The sequence below is a fragment of the Triticum aestivum genome, chromosome 5B (assembly GCF_018294505.1).
Source record: "Triticum aestivum cultivar Chinese Spring chromosome 5B, IWGSC CS RefSeq v2.1, whole genome shotgun sequence".
Lineage (NCBI taxonomy): Eukaryota > Viridiplantae > Streptophyta > Magnoliopsida > Poales > Poaceae > Triticum > Triticum aestivum.
This window is the reverse complement of record NC_057807.1, coordinates 668,759,775-668,775,769: the sequence shown is the minus strand read 5'-3', so window position 1 is coordinate 668,775,769 and position 15,995 is coordinate 668,759,775.

Here is a 15,995-nt window from a genome sequence, read left to right as displayed (position 1 = left end):
CTCGACGACGCCGGCGACGAAGCGCTTAGCTGCCACAACTTCTCCGACGCCGTCCTCACGCCGGCCGCGGGCATCGTCCTCTCTGCCGCCGCCGTAGGTGTCCTCCGTCGCCAAGTTAGGGCACGGTGGATTGAAATGCTCGGTCTCCTATTCATCCCATCTAACAGTTCTTCGTGTGGTAAATATAACTCTATCTTTACCATCTTTTTGATCCTAAATGATTCATCCTATATACCAAAATTGGTTCGTGACCCAGGAGTATGCTGAGAAAAATGCTATCAAAAGTACTTGGGGTGATATTCTCTATCGAGGCCTTCCCCCCGAAGAACAAAGCTGAAGCTATTGCACAAGAATTCTATCCTTGTATGGTCCGTGGACCATAGCCTAAAAATGCCGATCCATCATCATTGCTCTGGTGTCGTGACGATAATCTCTTCAATCGCAACTTCCAGTATGCAAAGGCATCGGCAAAGGAAAACAAGAAGTCATGGGGATTGGACTTCAATCCTGGTCCCTCTGCTCCTCGTGATGACGGCACACGTGAAGCTGAAGAAAATGAAATCGGCTATTCACGAACCTTGATGGCCTCATCTCTTACATCTTGGTACAAGGTGCCAAAGTGGATCATTCTGATCATGATGCTGATACTGATGAAGCCCCAGCTCCTCCTCCAAGGCCGCAGAAGCCAAAGGAAATTAAGGCTTCAACGTCAGCTGCACCTCCAACAGCGTCACGTGTGAAGCCACTGGCCACTGCACCTCCTGAAGACAGTGTGGAGTCTGAAGATCCTTCACGCATCTCCAAGAAGACTGAGAAGAAAAAGAAAATCATCAAGAGTACTGATCCGACATTGACTCCTTCTGCCATTCTGCGTGAAGAGCACATTGATCTGTCCAACGATGACGATCTTGCAGATGATGCTCTTGAGCAACTGATCAACAGCAAGGAAGAAGCAGAGATCTTCAACAATGTGCCTCTCTTTGACGTGGCAATCATCCATAACTTCATTGATGAGTGGTTTGACACACCAAATCTCAGCTTTGATAACTTGCAACTTCCAATTGGCCTCAGCGTCGCCTTCAATGGCGCCATTGCTTCTGAGCTAGCTATTGCTCAGGGCATCGTCGAACTAAAGCACAAGATTGACTTTGAAAAGGCTCAGTTCAAGAAGCATGTGGCCACGCTCAACGTGCAAGATTTCAAAAACTTCAAGATCATGTTGCACGAGCTCAAAGAAGCCTTTCATAAGAAGCATGAAGAAGCTCGAGGCTCTAGAGAGCGCATGAAGAGTCTGGCGGACAAGTGTGTGCTTGCCTACAATGAGGCTGAGAGGCGCAAAGCTCTTGGTCATCCTGGCATCGACCCAGGATGGCTGCAAAGAAGAAGAAGCAATCGACTGTCCAATCTGCACCGTCAAGGCAAGATGAACCTCGCATAGTCTTCCCTAGCAGCATAACTGGCTCGAAGCCAAAGGTCATGTCAACCGCTTCAGAACAGAAGAAGACGAGGGCTGCAGAGGCTGAAGCCAGAAAAAGGAAAAACACTGAAGCCTCTGATGCTGCTCCCACCAAGAAGAAGCGCAAGATCAAGAAGAATCGGGCTGCTCCCACAAAGCCCCTTGTTCATGAGCCTGCTTCCACAGAGGCTCATGAAGCTGAAGAGATCCCAGCAGTTGATCCCATCACTGCTGAAGACATTGGTCACCATGACAATGTTGAATATGATGAAGTTCTTCCTTAGATTGAACACAATGTGGTATCATCACCTGTTCTCACGAATAGCGAAATCAACAGCATTGGTCGTCCTCTGACGCCAATTGCTCAGGATGCATCATGAGCTGATCGCCCGCAACAACAAGACTCCCCCAGTACTCCCCAACAACAACAAGTCACACCATCTGTGCAAGTTGAAGAGGATGAGGACCTGCCTACTCCATCTCCAAAGGCGTCGCCTGTATTACAAAGGCTTCGCAAAGGACCAGGGCCTTAAGTCCCTCTTCCGAGCATTCCAGGAGGAGAAATGCACCATCAAGCTGTTGCACGTCAAGTGTTTTCAGAAGCCACTCCAACTGTGAATGTCTCCGTGTCTGAAGCCCAAGCTGCTGAAGACAATCCGGCTACATCAGTCGATGAGAACATCAAGAAGATCGTGTCTATACTCCCCCCATTCCTGAAGAAGCTGTTCCTAAAGTGAATGTGTCTGTGCCAAACCCTCCAGCTCAACAAGTGGAGGTTGAAAATATTGAGGCTGCCACCACTAACACGAATGAAGCCAATGACGTAGTCATGGCTGAAGCTAATGTGGAGCCTGCACCAAGCAACATGCCAGAATTCAATGCTGTAACTGCTCCTGAAGCTTCTGTTGTGTAGCTTGAAGCCACTGTTGCTGCCACTGCTCCTGTTCCGCCACCAAGGCCCTATACAATTGAGCAAGCTTACAACCATGGCGAGCTAATCACAGTAAGATGGCCCATTCTGGTCCCTCCGCCTAATGTCTCTGGTCCTCGGTTTGATTATCACATTGAGCATAGGCCTCAGGTCCAGAAACCAAAGCCAAGACAGCCAAGGTTTCCAGGTACTGCCACATCTGTCGGGTCCTTCAATGCAAATGGCTTCAAAAGCCACAACACCTTCTTTGACAGCTCAAAGAACCCCTACTCAAGGCCAAGAATATCATCTGATCGTTTCTGGAGTCATCAGCAGCGAAGCTATTACTCCTACGTTCTGTATGATCAAGGGCACATTTTCCCTCATATGTGCCTCGACACTGAAGCCATTGCTGGACTGCCATGCTTAGAAGAAGCACTTGACTGCTTCCGTGATGCTGGTCTTCTCAGCTTTGTGACAGACAAAGAACATTGGAATGAAGAACTATTGCTTCAATTCTATGCTACCCTCCACATTCGCGGCTACAACAGAGATACAAAGACATGGGTTCTCGAGTGGATGACAGGAAATGTTCATCATGAAGCCAAAGCTCTTGACATCATTGAGCTTACAGGCCTGTCCACTCCCGGAGAGCTGTATGAACCTGGTTGTCGAAACCACCGCAATGCACTGGAGAGCATCTTCCATAAGTCAGAACCAAACACGAGCCAGATGTTGAGCATGATGAAGCCATTGCCACATGACACTGAATACCCAAAGGAGTTCTTTGTTGATGACCTTGAGTATCTACCGTGCACCATATAGCACATCATCAGGCGGACTCTATGGCCTATCAAAGGACATTCATCAGCTGCAAAACTTGAAGGAGCCATGAAGACATCGGTCTTTTACATGCTCAATGGCATCAGCTTCAATGCACAAGATTTCTTCCTCAGGCAACTGGCTGCATCTGGATCTGACCTTTTTGGCCTGAAATTCTATGCTCCATGGGTCATGCGCCTCATCAAGCTACACTCTGCTATCAACTATCAGCCCTCTGCTCGCAATCATGTGATCTTTCTACCAGAGGTTGATATGTCAGTTGAAGCCATATACCCTGAGCCTGCCAAGAAGCCTCTTTGTCTTCAAAATGCTGAACACCAAAGCTTCACTCAGCCTATGGAAGGAGTCCAAGCTGTAACACGTATCTATCCGATGGCTAGGAAACACTCGTCTGCCTCATCGTGCACCAACTGAAGCTACTGAGAGCACAATTGCTCAAAGGCCAAAGAAGCGCTCTCGTGTCCTAAATGACCGAGAACTTCTTGTGGCACTGCATCAGAAACAAGATAAGCATCACTTTTGGCTCACTCGTCAAATGCAAAGCCTCTTGGTGGACGTAAATCGCATTCGAAATCTTGCCACCAAGAATGCATTTGTCACTCACGAAACTTGTCGGTGATCATGGAAGAGTTTGACCCTACTTAGTGCTGAAGCAGATCTTCAAGACAATGGCTTCACTAAAAGATTCAAGTTTGACTCCACTCCTCCACGGAATGCTGTCCTACGAAGAACTCCATCTCTTGAAGACTCTGACTATTCTTCCTCCGCAGCCACTGTGCATGCCAATATGATCGATGATGAAGACGATGCTACTTCACCGCCCCCTACTTCTGCACGCATCGACACTGCACCAAGTTCGTCTGCACCGCCAAACAACAACGACAACCCTGCTGCTTCAACTACTCCTCATGAGGACGAGTAGATGCTCTATGTCTTCAAACCTTTTTGGTCATTACTGACAAAAGGGGGAGAAGCATATGAGTTTGATAGTCTTCAAGCGAGTTCATATGGGCGGTTGCTTTATATTTTGCCTAGTGGTTACAACTCTTGATTTTGATACATTTCGTTCGTTGAGTTGTAACACCTAAACTCGATGGTCGTCTGCTACTTATTTGCTCTTTCATGTGCGATGATAACTTCCGCACTTAGATCATTCCTCACTTAGATCATTCTGCAAACGTCCATTTTCCATTATGCATGTCATTCTTTAAGATATATCATTTCATGCATGATGAATTATCTTCATAAGTTGAATATGATCTCCACAAGTACAACCTGCCATGTGCATTTGCATTCCAAAAGCAAATTACTTATATGCACATCTTCAGGGGGAACCCTTGCCACTTATGAAGATAATACCATATCCTTTACAATTTCACATACTTCCTTCCCGTTGAAAACTTCAACCAGTTTGTCATCAATCACCAAAAAGGGGGAGATTGTAAGTGCATCTAGTGCCACCCCTAGTTGGTTTTGGAGTATTGACGACAAAGTTGGTTGAGGGACTAATGCGTTTGTGAGAATTGCAGGATAACGCAGGTAGTGTCCCTCATTGATTCGGTTTACCTACCGGAGATGACCCCTAAAAATGTATGAAGACATTGAAGACAATGGTGGTATGTGAAGATATTCACATTGAAGACTATGACATGAGAAGACATTGAGCGAAGACTATGGAGCGCGAAGACTGTGTTGTTTTGTTGTTTCCTTTTCTTCTTTGTTGAGTCATAGGAACCACCGTACTGTTAAGTGGGGTCCAAGTGAACAAAGTCAGAGTGACTGAAGTGATGCTCAACCCAAATCCTATGTCTTCGAGTGAAGACAATGAGAGCAAATCTTATCCAGAGCTGGATGAGTCAGCTTTGCTTGTAGCCCAAGTAAAGTTGCCGTGTGTGTTTGAAATCTGACCGTTGGAACACGTGTCAGTTCCTTAGTGACCCAGGGTCATTTCGGACATATCAGGTCGGGTTGCCTTGTGGCTATAAATAGCCCACCCCCTACACCATAAATTGGTGGCTGCTCAGAGTTAGTTTACGGCTTTTGTCGATTTGAGAGCAACCCACCTCGAAGCCTTTGAGAGAGAAATCCTTGCGAGGACAAAGCCCAAACACCCAGAGCCAAAGAGTGTTAGGCATCAATGAAGTCTTTCTGTCTGTGTGACCTGAAGACTTATTACACTTGAGGACTGTGTATCCTCCAGCCGGTTAGGCGTCGCGTTCTGAGCATCCAAGAGTCATTGTGGATTGCCGGTGAACGAAGTCTGTGAAGGTTCGGAAGTCTACCTTGAAGACTTACCAGAGTGATTGGGCGAGGACTGTGTGTCCTTAGCTCAAGGGGAATAAGGTGAAGACGTGGTCTTCTGAGTTGAATCTCAGCCTCCCTAACCAGACGTACAGTTGTCACAGCAACTGGAACTGGTCCAACAAATCCTGTGTCTTCAACAAGTGACTGGTTCTATCCCTTCCCTCCTTTACTTTGAGTTTGTCTTCGTGAAGTCATTGCTTATTTGTCTTATCTGTTTGACTTCATTGCTTGACTACTATCGTTGATTGGCTTCATATTATCTTCCATCCTGATCCTTACTACCTTGCTGCTATTAGTCTTTGTACGTTCACAATTATTGCATACTTGACTATGGCTTGCTTGTTGTAGTTTATCTTCCGCTGCATATCAATTAGGTCATTTCTATTGTTTGTCTTCGAAACTTCCACGTTTTGAATACTTGGATAAAAATCGCCTATTCACCCCCCCTCTAGTTGATAACTAGCACTTTCACTTCCGACCTACGTCCCAAAGCCTCGCTAAGGATCTAGGCTAGCAAGATGAAGAACATAAGGGACACAGAGTTTATACTGGTTCAGGCCACCATTGTGGTGTAATACCCTACTCAAGTGTGTGGTGTGTGGAATGCCTCAGGGGCTGATGATGAACAATACAGAGGAAGAACAACCTCGTGAGGGATGTTCTTGTGGATGTGTGGTGTGGCTCTGCTTGGGAAGGATTCGATCCCCGGGTGCCAGCTGAGCCGTCCCGCCTACTGTGGTGGCTAGCCCTATATATAGAGGCCTAGGTCCTCTCCCGAAATATTGAGTGGGAAGGGCGCCAACAACGGCTATTTTGAAGGGGAACATCTAATACAACTTATCCTGACTAAACTTGGTCTTCGACTGCCAAAGACCCTGACGATGACGCCGTCTTGGGCTCCACAATGACCTCCATCCTGCCGCTTTGCTGGTCTTGGTCTTGTTGTAATGAAACCGTAGCCTTTGCCTGATGCCTTGGTCTGTGCTTGCTCCCTTTGCACCAAAGAGGAAACAAGGACACTGCGGAGGCCGGCACCCGCCTGGTCTCGATCGTCATGGCTTGCGTCATGAGCACCTTGCGAGGTACCCTTGCCTTGATCTCTCGGCCTCCTCGTGAGCCTGCCTAGCGAGGCCGCTCCTGAGGAAGCTTCCTGTCGTCCGCCTCGTGAGGCTTGGCCCGTCGCGAGGGTCTTGAGCTTGAGTCGATGAAGATGGGCCGCACTGGGCCACCACTTGAGCCACGCCACAGGCCGCAGGCAGGCAAGTCTGGGGACCCCCGTTCCCAGAACGCCGACATCGACCTTCGAAGAAGCCCGCCTCCTGGCGCTTAGCCGTTCGACCATCTACCAGCAAGGCCTGAGGCACTACCATAACAAGAAGATCAAGCCCCTCGCGTTTCACGAGGGCGACCTCGTCCCCCGACTTGTCCAAGAGCAAGCCGGCCAGCACAAGCTGTCCCCTCCATGGGAGGGCCCATTCATCGTGAGCAGGGCCTTGCGCGATCGCAATGCCTACTACCTCATCGACGCGCTGAAGTCAAACAAGCGCAAGAGATACACCTCCGGTGAAGAAACGACCCGGCCATGGAACGTGGAACTCCTCCGCCCGTTTTATAGTTATCCGCACGAGTGTATGTAACATGAAACTATGGGGGCCCCGAACGAGACTCGGGGGCTGCCTTTTGTCGACCAACTTATTGTGTCCCTACTTTTTTGCATAACTATGCTCCTGAACCCGGCCACCGGTCCGACTCGCTCGACCCGCGGGCTCGGGGGTTGGCCGGCTTGATCGCCACCCCACTGCCTTACTTGGTGATTCCTGATGCACTAAGGACGCCGCGGTCCCCCACTTTGCCCTAGGCCACAAACCCGGCTTCGGCTGTTGGCTGGCAAGCACAACGGGCCAGAGCTACTTCACGCCTCAAACGCCAAGTCAAAGGCTGCCTAGTCAACCAACCTGGCCCGTTGCTCAGAAAATAAAAGTAAACATCCGCACGACCGGCTGCTCGCCAACTGGCTCCGCCGGGTTGCCGCCAGCCGGCCCAGTGGGTGTTTCGCTCGCGCTCAACATTTTGAAAAACCCAAAGTACTGCGTGCTCCCCTCGAAGAACTGAACTCCTTGTCACGGACCGGAGCCTCGGCCATCTGACTCACCGGGGGGGGGGGGGGGGAGTTTAAGAAAGGAAAAGCGCAAGAAACGGTGCAAAAAACGAGAAGCAAGAGTAGAAACATTCACGACATATACACATAAATATTCAAAGGCCCACGACGTGAGTTCATTAAACCCAGAACCCCCAGTGGGTGGATGGACCTTCTACCTAACAAATCTTACTAAGACATCTCAGGCATCTCCAGCACCGCGTCACGATGTCGACGGCTCTCCCCTGGTGGCCTCCGGGGTCCAGCGAGGTACCGGTGTCCTCCTCGGCACCCCGTCACGGTAGACGCCCGTCTCCTCAGAGCTCCCCTCTGAGTCATGAAGACGTAGGCCGTAGTCGTCGCCGGTCACGACCCCGCCGTCCTTCGCCCACTCTGGTTGGAACTCATCGTGGAAGGCAAACTCGGTGATGTAGTTGGCCCGGGAGGCAATCCGGCCGGCTTGCTCTTGCAACAGCTGCTCCGAGCCAGCCCGCTGGCCCATCAGCGCGTCCATCTGCATGTCCGGATGCCAAGACAGCGCGTATGGAGCGCCATCTTAGCACCAACACGAGCGGCGGAGACCGCCACTCATGAAGCCGGCCCGGTCCCATCTCCAGCCAACGCGCCAGCTGTGTGAAGCTGTTCGGCTCGACAGAGCCCAACCAAAGGGCCGTCATCATCGCTGTGCCGACCTGGGACAACCGCCCCATCTGCTCCCCCAGAACCCGCAGGCGGGCCTCGGCGGCGGTCATGATTTCCAGGAAGGTCCACGCCACCTGCGGGTCTGTCCCGGATCCGACGACTCCCATCGGGTCACGCTGGAAGCGGATGGCCTCCTCCGCCAGCCGATGTGTCTCCGGGAAGGCCCCTACTAGAAAACGAAGCATGTCAGGAAAAAGGGCAACAAGGACAAAAAGGCGGATCCCGGCCCGACGAAACACAAGAAAAGCACTTACTAGAGAAGGACTCTTCTGGGTGCTGCACTTCGAGAAACATACCGTGCCACTCCCGATCAATGGTGTGATTGCTCTCCTGGAGTGCCTTCTCCAAGTCAGCCGCCTTCAACTCGGCGTCCTTGTCATCGGTCGCCTTCTCGGCCGCCTTGCGGCGACGGGCCTCCTCTGCCGTGGCAGCCTGCTCCCTCAGGCGCTTCACCTCGGCCTGGAGCCGGCCCTTGTCGTCGGCTAGCCTGCCGCACTGCTGGTCCGCCTCGACCAGGGCCTGCTGCGCCTCCACCACCTTGGCGGCCTCCGCCTTAAGGAGCTCCACCTCGGCCTCGAGGCGGCTCTTATGGCCCGCCAGCTGCTCCCGCAAGGCAGTAATCAGAACAAGGACGACATTCTAAAGATTCGACCCAACTACTACATAGTTGGCCCGAACCTCGGGGGCTACACCTAGTGGGTGCGCTGGCGCGTCCCCACGAAGAAGAAGTTGCAGAAGAAGCTTACCAGCACGGCGCGCTCCAGGTACCGCATCCGCTCCACCTAGGCCTGGGCGAAGGCCTCGAGCCGGTCTGTCCGGCCGCATAGACGGCGGCTGACGGCGTCCATCACTGCCTCCTCCTAGGTCTGAGGTTCAAAGACCATGGCGCTCCCGCTTCGTGCCGGCTGCGGCGCGCCGGCTCGACGCCCTCCCTGCAGAGGCACCAGAGCATGCTCCCCACTGGCCGCTCCCGACGCGGGCAACACCTGCTCCGACGCCCTCTCCGGCACCGTCGACGACCCAGACGCTGGGACAACCTGCTGCACCACCACCGGCCCAGCAGCCAGGGTGGCCTGCGGCACCTCCACCCGCGTCGCCTCCTCCAACACCGGCGGCGTCCCTCGCGCTGCCGCTCGCGGCACCTCCTCCGTCGGCCCCCGCCCGCTCGACAACATCGACCCACGGCGGGGTGTCGTCCTCCACCTCCATGACCTCCTGGTCGAGGATCACCACCTCAGCCCGGCCTACACGGCTGCACTCCCCCATCGATGATGGCTCAAAGATCGTTGCCGCCACCACCAAGCCCTTCGACATCTCGCGCCATGCCGGCTCCTAGCCGGCTCACGCCCATGCTGCCGCAGCGTCGGTCCAAGTCGGGACCGACGCTGCCTCCAACTCTGCCTCGGCCCAGTTCTTGTCCCACCAGGACAGGCCCTCAGCGTCGGTCGGGTCCCGGCCGAGGTCCGGGTCGGCCCGCTCCTCCTCCTCAAACAGGTCAACGGGGTCAGACCGGCTCCTGCGGAACACAGCCTCCACGACATTCGCCGCCGCCCTCGCCAGTGTGATTGGCAACCTTAAGAAGAAGACAGAGTGAGCAAAAGCAAAGCCGGCTCGACCATTCAGATGAGCACAGGAGAAGAAATTCACCCTGTCAGGACCAGGACGGGGCCGACCTCCCATGCCCGGCGCCACGCTTCATCTTGGCCGGCCTCCCGCTCCCGGCCGGGTCCGCCGCGCGCTTTGGGGCCCGGGGTCACTGCGAGACGTTGTCCTTCCCATGCGACAACCCAGCTCTGCCCGCGTCGCCGCATCCGCCGCCTAGCGCCACTACGCCAACAACTGGCGTCAGCATCACCCGCGCCGTGCCGCGATCGACAACTTGAGAAACACAAAGGAAGAGTCAAGACTTACCCGTGCGACGGCCAGCGCCGACGTCAACCTCGGCCTCCTCCTCCCCGCCGTGGGCCTCGGCATCCTCTAACGCCGCCCGCACCACCTGCGATGGAGCCCGGGCGTAAGGATGCTGGATGGCGTTCAGAAGCACCTTCCTCGTCACGTCAGGGTGAACAAGGAGATGCGCGGCAGCAAAGTAAGGAGACCAAACACTCACGAGTGGCGCCAGATTCGACTCACTGTATGGCACCTTGCCTAACCGCCAGTCCTCCCCGAGGTTGGCCTAGGAGATATTGTTCACTCGACACGCGATCTGCTCCGCCGTTAGGCACGCTGTCCCCATGCGATTGCGGTCTTGAAGACCGGCCATCTCGCCGATGAGGCAGGAGTGCCTCTGCAGCGGGAGAACCCGACGCATAATGAACGCGGCGATGAGGTCGTTGCTGGTGAGCCCCTCCCGCGTCCTCATCACTGCCACCCGCTCGCAGAGATTGAGAATCTCCTGCGATGGGCGCCTGTGGAGTAGCCCCAGTTCATCTTCGCCCGCGGCGGCGCGATGGCGAAGGCCGAAAGATTGATGCGGTCCACACCCAAGTTGCAGACATAGACGAAGGAGTTCTGCCATTTCTTGGCAGAATCCTCCAGCCGAATCTTGGGGCAGTCCGCCCCCGACCGCTTCGAGATGACGGTGGTGCCGCAGTCGGTGAACTCTTCGGCCGTCGGTCCCTTCTACTTCAGGGAGAAGAAGCGTGCGCAGAGGTCGATCCTAGGCTTGACCCCCAGATACCCCTCGCAGAGGTTGATGAAGCCAGAAAGCTGGAGGACAGTGCCACCACCGAGATGGTGAGGCCGGAGCCCGAAGAACTCCAGGAACGTGCGGAAAAAGGTGCTCACCGGCAGCCCAAATCCGCGCTCGAAGTGCGTGAGGAAGACCACACACTCTACACCCTCGGGCTGCGGCCTCTATTCGCTATGCGGCAAACGGACAGCAACGTCCGTCTCCCGCGGCAAGCACCGGGACACGCGATGTCCTCGTTGGTGACTGTCGAGCCCATCCAAGAGCCCGACGGCAGCGCCATCAATGAAGGCAAGAGAGGAGGAAAGAAGATGGACGATGGTGAGGTTCTGCTCGAAGCAACGGACGTCGCAGCGCGGCGGTCGCAAGAAGCAGAGCAAAAGCGAAGGGGTAGGAGGGCGCGAGCGAGAATAATGTCCACCGCCCCCTATCCCCCAATTTACAGCCCTCGGTTTGAACGTGGGGGAATGGGATCATCTGCGCTCCCCTTTCCCAATACCCCACAATAAGTGTGCACTGCGCACACAATAACTGCCCAGGGAAGAGCAACCAGCCCCTGGACGCTGAAATAAATCCGCACGCATGGGCCAAGGGCGCGCGGCGGTGGGCCCCAGCCCGTCGCCCAGTCCCGTCATGCGTGTGGCCTATCAGGCCCCTCCGACTTCTGGGCACCACGTGGCACCCGGGCGAAGCCTGAGGGATTGCCCCAAGATTCGATGGACTCCTCGGTTCCCGCCACCGCCGGGATGCCGTGATCCGGTCCGAAAAAACCGGCACACAGTGGGTGTCGCCGGACCCGGCGCTCGCAGAATCCGCCTTGCTTAAGGGGGAAACTGTGAAGGCCCACTCATCCGAAGACGGCAGACCTTCACAGCTTCGGGGACTACTGTCGGCGGGATGAACCATGGGTTGTTAATGGAACCTGGATCCTTTTAAAAAAGAACGGGACCGGTGTTGCCCCTCAAGCCGGCAGGCGCTTGGCCGGGTCGCTCGACCCGGCCAAACCTCACAACCCGGCCAAACTCTCCGACCCGGCTAGGCACATCGACTCGGCCTCAACAACTAGTACAAGACAGCCAAACCCGGCGCAACCAAGGCTTCCTCAACAAGCCAGCTCCACCCATGGCGTGTTCCGCAACCCAGCCATGGGTCAGCTCTCGTCCCATCCAGGCCGTACGATGGGACAACTCTTCAGCCAATGACAACCAAGGCAACAGTGCCCCGCCCATGCCTCTGGTCAGACGGAGCGTGACAACAGTACCCCTCACCTACCCGCAGACTAGGGCCGGTGTGGTTACAGTGCCCCCGTCATCACCGTTGATGACAGCAAGCGGCGACCTCACAGAGCGCCACTGTACACGACTCGACTCGGCCACGCCCTGACGATTGACACGACGACGCACAGTCCCCCAAGGCATGCGGGCCCACACCTAGGGGAACCCGGCGAACCACAGGCCCCCAGCGGGCCCCAGCCCGGGACCCCAGACACCGACGATCCGGACCCACCAACTTGTAACATTACCATTGTATCCCTGGGGATTGGCCTATAAAACCCCCCAGGAGCCCACGCATACGAAAAGCAGAGAGAGAAAAAGTAAGCAAGCAGGAAAGCATAGAGGAACTAGCCACCAAACAGTAGCGTCCACCAGGGGAGAAGGAGCAGACTAAGCCTTGGTCAGCCTTCCTTCCTCCTCCACACAGCTCTAGGAGCAACCTAGTACTGTCGCACATCAAACTACACTCGGCAGGACTAGGAGTGTTATCTCTCCGGAGAGCCCCGAACCTAGGTATTTCTTGCGTGCCGCGCTCGCTCATGGCAACCCCGCCTCCAGAGCCCACCAGTGCCCTCGAGCCTCCTCCTCTCTTTAGCCATCCCATGGCATCTGCCGTGCGCCCAACACGACAAAGGGGGCGAACCCCCTTTTCCTTTTCCAATATGGCCAGCTTCCATAGGGGGTGCGCGCCACCCCTTGTGGGCTGGTGTTCTCCCCTCTTATGGCCCATATGGCCCATATCTTTCCCCCAGGGGTTCCGGTAACCCCCCGGTACTCCCATAATTACATGATACGATCCGGAAAACTTTCGGTGTCTAAATACAATCATCCTATATATCAATCCTTGCCTCTTGACCATTTCGAGACTCCTCGTCATGTCTGTGATCTCATCCGAGACTTCAAGCAACATTAGGTCACCAAATCATATAACTCATATAGTACAAAATTGTCATAAAACGTTAAGCATGCGGATCCTAATGGGTTCAAGAACTATGTAGACTTGACCGAGACATCTCTCCGGTCAATAACCAATAGCGGAACCTGGATGCTCATGTGGGCTCCTGATTGTAATATAGACCTAGGGTAGGGTCATAGGCCTGACCTATATACCCTACCCAGGGTCACTGTCCTAGAAGCAAAGATGCACAAGAGACAACAGGGAGTACCCAATAAAGACGTCGAGTGCAATCCACTCGACCAAGTCATATCACTCGGGTACTCCTCCTTCTCGAGACCACTTGACCATATAAGAAACCACTCGACCTATGAAGACCAAGAGTCACACAGAACTGCAACGGTCGGGCATTCACTCTGTAGTCTTCAAAGGCATTAATAACACTTTATAGCTGGCAATCTCAGTAACGTCCCCTCTTTATGTACATTGAACTCTCTGTAACGGAGGTTGGCTGGGGTCCTGGCGCACTCTATATAAGCCACCTCCTCCTCTGGGACAAGGGTTCGCACCCCTGTAACACACACACATATACTGAAATCCAGTCGACCGCCTCCGGGCACCGAGACGTAGGGCTTTTACCTCCTCAAAGAGGGGCCTGAACTCGTAAACACTTGCGTACAACCTCACCGTAGCTAGGACCTTGCCTCCTAATTCGTACCCACTACTCTTACTGTCAGTCTTAGTACCACGACAGTTGGCGCCCACCGTGGGGCAAAGCATCTTAGCGACTTCCGGTGAGGTTGCATTTTCTTCAGTCGTCATCAACATGGTTTTCAGAGGCTGCTCGATCATGGGCCACAAGTTCTGACTTGGGGCGCTCACTTTCGTCGCCGACGGTTCGGCCTGGCTCCAGAAGGCCCACCTCAACGTCGAGGCACTGCCGATCCGAGGTTCATCGCACATCCGCGTGAGTGCTCGTGGCGTCCTGCTTTGGCAGCCGTCGACTCCATACCAGTCGACGCTTGTGTCGACCTCTCGGTCCGCTGGACGCCGCCGCAAGCGGTCGGACCGTTCACGACTCTAATGGTGGGTGAAACACACGGTGGCTCGGCAGACATTCACCACCGAGGTCGTGGTGATCGAGCCCGACGTATATCACTGCGATCCAATCAACCCATCGACTGACTTTGCAAACACACTTTCCGAGAGAGGGAGTTGTGACCCCACGGCGGAAGTCCTCATGGTCGACTCTCATCGCGTCCTGCGTAGTTTTCACTGTAGCGGCGAGAACAGGGACGGTGACAGTATGTTGCTCGTCCATGAGGAATACCAGGCCCAACCTCTCAGTTTGCAGTAGAGGGTGGAGCTGCATCACTGCAACGAGGAGGCTCTCCATACCCCCATCATAGGGGAAACTGCCGAGGCTTGGGCTGTGGAGGACGTGCGCCTGGCCACGCTGTCCGAACACACTCGTTTGGAGAATCTCCAACGTTCTCTCGATGAGCATGCCCGTCGATTGATCCCCGGATCCAGTTGGCATACTCGACAACTGTTTCCACTAGAGACTCAGGTATTCCGCATGCCGATTCAGAATCTCGCTGCTGCTGCACTATTGCAGAGTCCATTCAGCCATCTCGCTCGGAGGCCGGAAGGGGCCTAGAACACATCAGAGCGCTGCTCCGGGCAGCAGGGGATCAGAACTCTGCCGTGTCTCAATCACTGAACATGATCCACAGTCGATCGGTAAGGACAGCTACCGTTCAGTCGGCACACAGTCCTAGGTCACCGTTGAGGCAAAGAGATCGTGAACATTGTCAGGATCGGCATTTGGGAATAATCTATGGAGGTGATGATCGAGAGTTCACCCGCGACAACTACCGTCGAGTGCCTTCGCCCCTTCTGTGGGGAGGGTCATATGCGCCCCGGCGGTATGACGACAGGCGTCTTTACGGTAATGATCACAGAGTTCTAGTCGACCCAAGAGAGCCTGGGTTCGATGCGAGGTCAGTCCTTGTCCAGGGTTTGGTGGACCGGAACAAAGCATACAGAGAAGGGATAGACAGAGACAGGCCTAGCTATAGTAGGGTCCACGTATCTGGCCCCGAGTGCTTCGAAAGAGCCATCATGGCCACCGAGATCCCCCACAACTTCAGATTGGCGACTGGTCTCAGCAAGTTCACGGGAGAGTCGAAGCCCGACACTTGGTTTGAAGATTACCGAGTGGCTGTGCACATCGGTGGCGGCAGCGATGAGGTGGCCATGAAGCACCTCCCTCTGATGCTTGAAGGTTCTGCCAGAGCTTGGCTCAATAAGTTGGCCCCTGGGAGCATTTTGAGTTGGGATGAGTTGGCCTGAGTGTTTACCAGAACATTCAAGGGCACCTGCAACAATGTTCAAGAAATCGTTAACTGGTAGCTGCTCGGTCGGTTTAGGAGTAGTGATGAATCGGTGAATCGGCCTATTAACTGAATTAATCAGTCGACCATTAATCGGTAGATTGAATAGGAATTTGTCAATATATATCCATATTTTTGTGTATTATACCATAGTCTTATGCTCCCAACCATGTAGTATACCAAAACATCCTTCCATACACATATGAAAAGCATAGAAAGGAGGTAAAATTATAAATCATAGCTATTAAGGAGTGGGATGGGGCTGGAAGGGGATACAACAAAAAATTTGGGCTTTGTTTGCCCACCCGTTATAGGGCCAACATGGATTAATTGGCATGACAACTGATTAATCGGTCTGACTCGCCAATTAATCGGCATGATAAGTTAAC